The sequence below is a fragment of the Penaeus monodon genome, chromosome 40, assembly GCF_015228065.2.
Source record: "Penaeus monodon isolate SGIC_2016 chromosome 40, NSTDA_Pmon_1, whole genome shotgun sequence".
Classification (NCBI taxonomy): domain Eukaryota; kingdom Metazoa; phylum Arthropoda; class Malacostraca; order Decapoda; family Penaeidae; genus Penaeus; species Penaeus monodon.
In genome coordinates, this window is record NC_051425.1 from 10,157,905 (window position 1) to 10,165,404 (window position 7,500).

Sequence of the window (7,500 nt, forward strand, 5' to 3'; positions counted from 1 at the left end):
TCTCTCTCTCTCTCTCTCTCTCTCTCTCTCTCTCTCTCTCTCTCTCTCTTACTCTCTGTGGGGAAGGGGTTTAAAAAATGGTGTATATTCCTTCGCTCCGACGGCCGCCACAGTAACTCCGTGATGGAGCTCCAGGCCAGGCGGAGGCTTGCTTCATGTCACACCCACTCAGCGATTAATCTTTGTTTACAATCTTGTTTGGGCAATTCAAGTTCACTTACGGAGCCGATTGCGGACAGACTCACTGCAACACACTTTCACTGCGTCCGCCACTCGCACTCTCCAGTGCTGAAAAAACTGTAGTTATTCACAGTTCATTTACGTGAATAAACCTTGTAGTTGACCGTAAAACGAGGCTTAAGACGGTGATGTTCTCAATATTTACAGTTTGTTTACACAAATAAGTCTCAGAGTTGATTATACAGTAAAATTTCAAACCAAAATGTGTTTATTTATTTACAAAACACTTACATGAATAAATCCGATACTTGCATTACATTCCAAAATAAATATGTAGTGATTTACAATTTATATATAGAAGAATCTCAGAGGTGACTTTAAAACAACACTCCAGGCTTATTTACACCATTTTAAATACCAGTAACATTCCATACTGCGGTCGTTGTGGCAGATATATATATATATGCAAAAAAACATGAATTAGGATGAATAATTTTACGGTGCAAGATCCACAGTTGACATTTCGATCTCAAATCATTAGAATGAACAAGAGCCTCGGATAAAAGTGTATAAGAGATCGCACAGCTTCTTGATCTTCATCTTGATCCTGGATTTATTCATTTTCATTCATCTTGTTTCTCTTTCTCTGTCACATTCTTATCTCGGTATCCATTTATTCTCATTCTTGTCATTTCTCTTTCGGTATCACTTACTTCTCTTGTCTCCCGCAATCAATTCATCTTCACCCATTCTCTTCTCTATTTTCGCTCATTCATTCTCATTCGCCTCATTTCTCTTCTCTGTGTCTGTTCCTCGCATTCATTTTCATCATCTCCATCGTGGCTTTTCTGTATCCCTGCCATGTCCCCATCCTGGCTCCGGGAATGACTCATCCCTCCTATGCCTCTTCTCTTTCCGTGTCAGTTACTCATCCAGGGTCTTCGGCACATTCATTCTCATTCATCTCTCTCGTCTTCCTGCCAGTTATGCATCTCGCTCTCCTCCCTGCCTTTCCTATTTCCGCGTCCGTCACACAGCCTATTTCCCCTGCCATTTCTCCCATTTCTCCTTCCGTGTCAATTATTCCCATTTTCTCTTCCCGTGATCATTATTCCTATTTCTCCTTCCGTGCCATTTATTCCCCTTCCGCCCCCGAGCAGAGTGCGAGGCCCCGCCCCTCGGCCACGCCCTCCCGTGTCAGCAAATATGAGGGAAGGCCGCTGTCTTTCTGTCATGTCATTGTCCAAACTCAGGGATCTGGGGCACCGCTTCGAGGCGACGGACCACTTCGCCTTCTGGTTCCTTCTTCCCTCGTCTTTGTGTACACCTTTTCTCTCTCTCTTTCCCTTGTATCCCCCTCTATCTCTGTGTCTCCGTCGTTCTCTGTCTCTCTCTCAATCTCTCTCTCTCTCTCTCTCTCTCTCTCTCTCTCTCTCTCTCTCTCTCTCTCTCTCTCTCTCTCTCTTCCTCTCTCTCTCTTTATTGCCCGTGTTTCATTGCTTTGTTCGTCTGTTCTTGTTTTTTGGATTTTGCCTCACACTTTTTCCTTATTTTTTCTGTTTTTCCTTTAATTTCCGTTTTTGTTCTGCAGTTCAATAGTGTTATCATTACTATCCATATAATAGTCAGAGTGATAATGATAAAAATAATTGTGATAATGAGAATATTATTTCTTTTCTTTCTCTTATCATGATCATCATTATCATTATTACCACTATTACTGATATTAGTATAAGTAGCAATATCATCATTGTTCTTACCGCCATCAGGATTTACTGTTATTATCCTTACTGTCATTACTTTCATCTTCATTTCTTCCACTTCTCTCTCTCTCTCTCTCTCTCTCTCTCTCTCTCTCTCTCTCTCTCTCTCTCTCTCTCTCTCTCTCTCTCTCTCTTCTCTCTCTCTCTCTCTTCTCTCTCTCTCTCTCTCTCTCTCTCTCTCTCTCTCTCTCTCTCTCTCTCTCTCTTTCTCTATCTCTCTCTTCATACTATCATTATCACCCGCTCTCGGTACATCTCAAATCCTTCCCTTTAACTCGTCTCCAATCATTGCAATTACCTATGGGCCTACTTCTTCTTCTTCTTCTTCTTCTTCTTCTTCTTCTTCTTCTTCTTCTTCTTCTCCTCCTCCTCCTCCTCCTCCTCCTCCTCCTCCTCCTCCTCCACCTCTTCCAACACAGGCACATCTAGTCATCCATATGCAATAATGGCGTCCGTTTGGGCATTTAAGTTCAAGAGAAGTTTCACCTCGTCAGTTTCTGTTGCTTGCTTGGTGTCTGTACGACTTCCGTGCGTGAGGGAGCGAGGGCCTATGATGGAGTTTCCAGTGCAATGCGCCTGCTCCCTCGTCGTGTCTTTCCCTGCATAGCGTGTCGAATTTCAAGGAATGAACGAACTGGCAACTCATTCCGGACTCTAGGGGTACTCTGATTCACTAAGTCTGTTGAGAAAAAAATAACAGTGTTGTAAAGCAATAAATGAATATGGTATTTAAGGTTTAGAAATTTCAGATATATGTAAGCATAGATGCCAAGTATCAGCTGATTAGAATTTTTAAAAAAAAATCGAATCGGAGTGCTCCAGAGTCCGGGGTGAGTTGCCAGTTTCCGCTTTTCTGAGACTGAATGGAGTCCCGCGTCTCATGATTTGCACATTCTGCGCTGGGGTCTTCTTCTGTCTGGTCGATCGATCTTCAGTCTGACGACACAGGTTCTTAGCGAGAGGCCTTGGGACGCCGTCCTTAGGCCTTCTGTCTCCTTCTCCAGTCTCATCCTTGTCAGCCCAGCTCCTCTCTCGTGTGTCGCTTCAAATGCCTCTGGACCTGCGCGTGTAATTATTTCGTCTCCCAGAATTCATATCCTTCCTCTCTTCTCTTTAGTATCGCTCCCTCTGGTATTTCTTCCTTTCTACTTCACTGTTTGCTTCAGCTCTTTTCAGCTCTCCGAAGCCACTTAGCAAAGCTCCTCTCTCGCAACTCCAAGCAGCCCTTAGCGATACCCAATCCCCACCTGCTTCTCTTTCTCTTGGTGTCCAATCTGTCCACGTCTGTTCTGGGATGCATTTTCTCATGCATCTTTGTGATTCTGGCGGCCGAGGAAGTAAATAAGAGCGAGAGGGGAGAGGTCGAGGCGCCACGTAATCTGCAGTCGTAAATGTAATTTGTGGATTTTGGAACATAAGCTTTGTAGTCCTCTGTAGTCCCCTGCTTCTCTCATCCCTATCTCTCTTGGTAGTCTGGTGCCGTCACAGAGTTCCAATTTCCCCTCTTCGTGCTGGATGAAGAGGGGACCCTGAATTCCCTTCAGGCATTCCAGCTGAATCTTCTTACACTCCCTTCGGGCATTCCAGCTGAATCTTCTTACACTCCCTTCGGGCATTCCAGCTGAATCTTCTTACACTCAAGCTCCGCGAAATGGGTCGAGACGAGCTGACATCACGGGAGAAAACATATTTAATCCTAAGAGAACAGGGAATGTGATTCGTGTAGATGAAGGTATCAAGACAAGCAGTTATGACCTGAAACGGAGTACAACCACACGTCAAGTTTCTCAACCTTCTAACATTTTCTGCATTTCATAGACGAACAAGCATCCAGACTTCAAAGAACTGTCAATTAGGACCACGAGTAAATAGTTTATTGTGTTGAATATGTGGGCATTCTTTCTAGTGACTACTACGGTGTGAACCAGTGCTTTCATGCTAAGTCGATGACATCCCCATGCCGTTCCCTCCCAGTGTGTTACCTCTGTATGTGCCATTGTTTCTTGTATTCCTGAGGGAAGAACGATGACATATGCCTTCTTGCAGTCAGCCCACGTCTTGGTCAGCTTGGTATCCCTTCCTTTGACGTTCAGCCTCACAATCTTCACTATCAGGAGCTGTTCTTTCCCCCTGGCTTCTTGTCCTTCTGTTCCCACAAAATGTTGCAGCGGGCTGCCGCTCCTTTCTTCTCATCCCTGTTGGTCAGCGAAGTTCCAGGACACGCCATCTTCCCTGGCACCTCTCCCGAAGCTGCTCTGCTCGTTCTGAGTGGAAGCCTCCCGTTCTTGAGCCCGCCAGCGCCTACTCCAGTTCGGCTCCGTTCCCACTATTTGTCTCACTTTCTCTGCTATTTTCTCCATTCCTTATAGCTCCTTTGCCCTTTCTCTCAGCCTTCCGGGAGGGGTGGTTTTCTTCGTAGCGTCTTCTAGTCCCACTCTGTGATCCATAATTTCTTAGATTGTATTTCGCCTGGCATTTCCGTCTCGTCCCGGGCCGTCCCGACGCCGCTCCTTGCCTCGTGCTGCTCCGCCCTGCTGGCTCCAGATGCCACCCTCTGCCGCCCTTCCTCAGTCATTCTATGGAATCCTCTTCTGCTGACATCTCCCAGTTATTCTTTTTCCCCAGTTAGGTCTCAGTTCCTTGCTTAAATCTGCTCCGAGTCGTTCCGCCCGCTTTCCCAGGCGTTCTGCTCCCGGCGGAGGGCCTCCAGCGGCGTCCACGAAGGGAGGCTCCCCTGTCATAACATTCCTGTCATGAAAGGCCCAGTGTTCCTGCCATGACACCATCGCCATCGCCGGCCAAGGTCAGAGAGTCCAGCCAGCCCTTGACACAGACGGAAGCCCTCCAGAAGCCAGCCCGGAATTCCAAGGTCTCGGCTCTGTTCGCGCTGCGCCCCGCCTGAGGGTGACCTGGCGAAGGGCGCCTCGCGGGCCCACGTCTTCAGCGCCATCACCGTCATTATCAGTTTCATGTCGTTAATATTATGCGTTTTCATGTACTACTACTACTACTACTACTACTAGTAGTAGTAACTACTACTACTACTAGTAGTAGTAGTAGTATTAGCAGTAGTTTTGTTATCATTATTATCACAATAATAATAATTGCCATTGTTATATGCATATATATATTTTTTATTATCAACAATATCACCGTCATCATTACTATTATTATTGTTATCATTATTATCATAATCAACTTTATCCTCATTATTATTTTAATGGTGTTTCAGACAGTTAGGATTATCACTTTTATCATTACTATTATCATAAGTATTTAATCAACATTATCGTCATCATTATCATTATTGTTATCATTGTCATTACCATTGTCATTATTGTCATCCTTATCAATATCATTATTATCCTTATTATCATTATTGTTATCATGATCACGCACATGTATAAATTGTATATATGTGTATATGTATATATACATATATATACATATACATATGCATCTTCTTCTTTTAACGGTAGGTTCATGTCTGAGCCGCCGTGGTCACAGCATGATACTTAATTGTAGTTTTCATGTTGTGATGCTCTTGGAGTGAGTACGTGGTAGGGTCCCCAGTTCCTTTCCACGGAGAGTGCCGGTGTTCCTTTTTTTTTCTCTATTTACCCGGCACTGACTTGGGCTAGCTTGGCCTCCCAGTGGCTAGGTAGGCAATCGAGGTGAAGTTCCTTGCCCAAGGGAACAACGCGCCGGCTAGTGACTCGAACCCTCGAACTCAGATTGCCGTCGTGACAGTCTGGAGTCCGACGCTCTAACCATTCGGCCATCGCGGCCCATATACATATGCATATATATATATATATATATATATATATATATATATATATATATATATATATATATGTGTGTGTGTGTGTGTGTGTGTGTGTGTATGTGTGTATGTGTGTGTGTGTGTGTGTGTGTGTGTATGTGTGTGTGTGTGTGTGTGTTTGTATACACACACACACACACATACACACACACACACACACACACACACACACACACACACACACACACACACACACACACACACACATATATATTATATATATATATATATAATATATATATATATATATATATATTATTATATATATATAGAGAGAGAGAGAGAGAGAGAGAGAGAGAGAAGAGAGAGAGAGAGAAACAGACAGATAGACAGATAAATTGGTAGATAGAGAGACAGACAGACAGAGAAGGAGAAAGAGACTTCCACAGTTTTGTCATTTTTCAATCTTATTCTCATTTGTATTTGTATTTTTTTTCATGACACCCACTAGTCAATTTCGAAAATAAAGCTAATGTTCCAAAATCCACAAATTACATTTACGACTGCAGATTACGTGGCGCCCCGACCTCTCGCCTCTCGCTCTTATTTACCTCCTCGGCCGCCAGTTTGGGGGAGGGGAAGTGGGAGGGGGAGGAGGAGGGGGAGGTGGAAGGAGGAGGAGGAGGAGGGGGAGGAGAAGAGGAGGAGGGGGAGGAAAGAGGAGAAGGAGGAGGAGGAGAAGGAGGAGGAGGAAGAGGAGAAGTAGGAGGAGGAGGAGGAGGAGGGAGAGGGAGCAGGGATGGGGAAGAGGACTGAGTTTGAGAGATGGTGGGGGAAGGGGGAGAGTGGGGGTGAAAGAGGGGAGGAGGAGGGAGGGAGGGTAGATGAAGGGAGGGGGGGGAGGGGTAAAATGTCGCTCGCGCACCGACCTTCACCCGCTGCCCTTTGACCACACAAGTAAACGATGATGGCTGACCTTTGCGCGAAGCTTCTACGCATCTGGAGACTGTCCGCTTCGGCGCCCCCCCCCCCCTTCCCCTCCCACGTTCATACTCTCTTTCTCTCCCTTGGTCTCTTTCTCTGACTCTCTCTATCTATCTATCTATCTCTACCCCCCGCCTCTCTCTCTCTCTCTCTCTCTCTCTCTCTCTCTCTCTCTCTCTCTCTCTCTCTCTCTCTCTCTCTCTCTCTCTCTCCTCTCTCTCTCTCGCTCACTCGTTTTCTCTTGCTCCATTTCTCATTCTCCGTCGCTCTTTCACTCCCTCTCTTCGTCTGTCTGTTTCTTTTCTTATCTCTGTTTCTCTTTCTTTTTCTTTCTATATCTCTGTACGCTTCCCCTTGTCTTTCTCCCCCTTCCCCTCCCCCCCTCCGCCCTCCCCCCTCCCCCGTCGCACCTGCATGCCAGAAGGAAGAATGGAACGGCGGACGGGGGTGTGAGGGGGGGAGGGGAGGATGATGTCGGGGAGGGAGGGGAGTGGGGGAGGCAAGGTGTCAGGGAGGGGGAGGGAGTGGTGGGGATGGCGGAGGGCGAGGGGGAAGGGGGGTGGCGGAGGGCGAGGGGGAAGGGGGGTGGCGGAGGGCGAGGGGGAAGGGGGAGGGGCGTTCGTGAGAGACAACGGCACTTGGCGATCTCGTAATGTCGGCGAGCGGGAGCGGGAGCCCTCAGCGAGTGTCCGCAACAGGGGCTCAGTGACATCATCCCTTACTCAGCCGAGGATCGCCGGGCTGGATTTCGCCCAATTCCTCCCTGTTGCAATTACTGAATCGTGAAGTCGGCCCATAATTCATGAA